At 40.9% G+C, this 2,652-nt stretch overlaps 1 protein-coding gene across 1 annotated transcript in view; it reads left to right on the top strand.

The window, feature by feature from the left end:
• The window catches only part of Batf (basic leucine zipper transcription factor, ATF-like), a 23,739-nt gene that overhangs the window by 4,867 nt on the left and 16,220 nt on the right, over window positions 1–2,652 (top strand). The window lies entirely within an intron of this gene.

Genomic DNA, 2,652 nt, shown 5'->3' with positions numbered 1-2,652 from the left:
AAACCAAAAAAAAAAAAATGAAGGTGGGTGTGGTAGTACATGCCTGTAATCCAGCACTCAGGAGGCTGAGGCAGGAGGATCACCATGAGTTGGGGGCCAACCTGGGCTGCACTGTAAGTCCATAGGCCAGCCTGAACTACACAGTGAGACCCTGTCTCAGTGACACCACCCCCCCGCCAAAGAAGAAGAATTAGAAGCAGAAAGTAAATAGAGATCAATATTTCTGTGGTCAGAAGGAAAGGGTTTGAATCTTAGCTCTACAATTTGTAGCTCTGACCCCCAAAATGGTCTCAATCTCCCTTAGACTCAGGTTCCTTATTTACAGAATGGAAAATGATAGGAACTGCCTCATCTAGTGCAGGTAAAAAGCTCCAAAACAGTCCCTCCCATACAATGAATACTCAGAAAGATTCAAGTACAAGAGGAATTATAATAATAGTTACTAGTAAACAAAAAGCAAGATAAATAGTCACAACTAAGTGACAAAGAAGACCGTCCTTCCTAACATATGAGCAGAGGAGTCTTGCCTATCTTGAACTGCACCCTAGGTCCCTATAAATTCAACTCAATGCTATCTGTCCAACCTCCGAGGGTGCATTTACGAGGTGACACATATATGTGTGTCTGCTGTGGCAAGGTTTTCATTTCTGACTCAGCTGTCCCTCTCTGTAGAACAAGAGTCAGAACCAAGAGACTCAGCCTGATTACACTGACTGTGCTGGGAAATCTCTAGAGCCTGAGGGTCCTGGGACCCCCTAGGCATGTAGCCAGCGCACCCACAGCGTGCCCCAGCCTCAGCCTCTGGCGTGCTCCCACTTTCCCTACATCTGAACACGATGTCCTCCCCTGCCGCTTCTCGTGAGCACCTCAGCTTTTACTCAGTGGGCTGGTCGCATCAGTGACCCACCAGTACGCCCAGTATAGCTGCTGCCAAGGCAGCTCAGGTCTCTTGGCCTCAGGTGGAAGCTTTTGGCAGGAACATGTAGATCAGCACCATCAAACAGAGGGTTTGGCTGTGGTTTAAGCTTGGTCTTGTCCTTTTCCTCTTAGTCTACAGTCACTTTTCTTCACCCATTATCCTCTTAATCAGGTAGATTCAGGCAGAAAAGCTTCTAATTTACCACTAGTGTCTTAGGTTTTCAGGCTGGGTTTCCCTTGACTCTTTTCCACACCTGCTCCGTAAGCTGAGGTTCTAGGATCTTTGGCTTTCAGACAGAGCCACAGGACTCACCCACTGAGACTTTGCAGACCAGAGTTTAGAAGCTACCAAGACAATAGTATTAAATAAAGGTCACACTCATGCTAGGGAGGGTTCTAGCCTCACATTAGCTGAGGTGACATGGTTTCCTTGGTTTCCAGTGTTGTCATATTATCTATCTTAAAGTTCACCAATAGTTACCTTGTTTCTCCAGAGAGATTAGGGAGTGTTGCCATTTAGCATTTGAAGCATCTGTCCTATAAATGGCTTACATCCAGACATTGTAAGTTGGTTGCTTTTAAAATGACAGAGGTGAGAAGAAGCCTCTTTTAATGACTGTGGTACAATATCCCCAACATTTACTCACTTGATCCGGTGATTTGTTTCATTACAGCGGCAAGAACAGAGTCTACCTTTTCTTTTGATTCCCCTTCAGTTTAATACCTCACATGAGCAAAAGCCACACATTCCTCTTCTCCCACAGGCAACTTAGTGCCTATTAGGTATAGGGCCTATTAGGTGGAGGCATTGAGTAGAGAGGAGAAAGGCATAATTTGGCTAACTAGTCTCTAAAAATATCAGTCACTAATAAGTAGATCCAAAATAATGAGCCAGAAGACTATTGGAAATAATAAGAGAATGCAGAGAACTTCCAGAATTAACACAAACAAGCAATAACCATCTGTAAGTCCTAACCAATTAGTAAATCTAATGGAAGGAAAAATCCCATTATTAAAACCAACAACAATAAATGCAAAGAAGGTAAAATATTTAACAAAGAATATGAAGGGCTTAAGTTAAAAAAACTTTTAAAATAAAATAACTTTTAAAATATTCAAATATGGCTGGGCTTGGTGGTATACACCTGTAATGCTAGCCCTTGAGAGGCTGAGGCAGGAGGATTGTCATGAGGATGAGGCCAGCCTGAGCTACATAGTGAGACCCTGTCTGAAAAAAGTCAAGCTGAACCAAAACAAAAAGATTCAAAACTAAATGGAAAGATATATAAAGATAATAATTTTTGCTAAATTAATCTATAAATTTAATGTAATCCCAATAAAAATCCAATAGGGTTTTCCAGGAATTGGAGTGAAATAGACAAGCTATTTTTTTTCCAGTGAAAAAGAACCATGTGAAAATTACCAGAAAAATTCTAAAGACAAAGGGTAACGAGAGAAGATGACTAAATTAAAACAATGTAAATAAAACAGAACACTGAACAGAATAGGATACAGAGAAGCACACCACCATTCCAATTTTAAGACCCAAATACACATGAGAAATTCTAAGTTACAAATATAAAACTGTCAGGATGGCATTTCAAACGAATGAGAGTAAGCTGAATTATTCAATAATTCGGGCAACTAGCTGGGTTGTCACTGGGGAAAAAGAGACAAAGCTGACTTTCTTATTCCTTGGATAACACATACAGATTAAGTTTTTTTTTTTTTTTT

The sequence above is a fragment of the Chinchilla lanigera genome, unplaced genomic scaffold, assembly GCF_000276665.1.
Source record: "Chinchilla lanigera isolate Chin_1 unplaced genomic scaffold, ChiLan1.0 scaffold00122, whole genome shotgun sequence".
NCBI classification, from domain to species: domain Eukaryota; kingdom Metazoa; phylum Chordata; class Mammalia; order Rodentia; family Chinchillidae; genus Chinchilla; species Chinchilla lanigera.
This window is presented reverse-complemented; position numbering and strand designations above follow the sequence as displayed.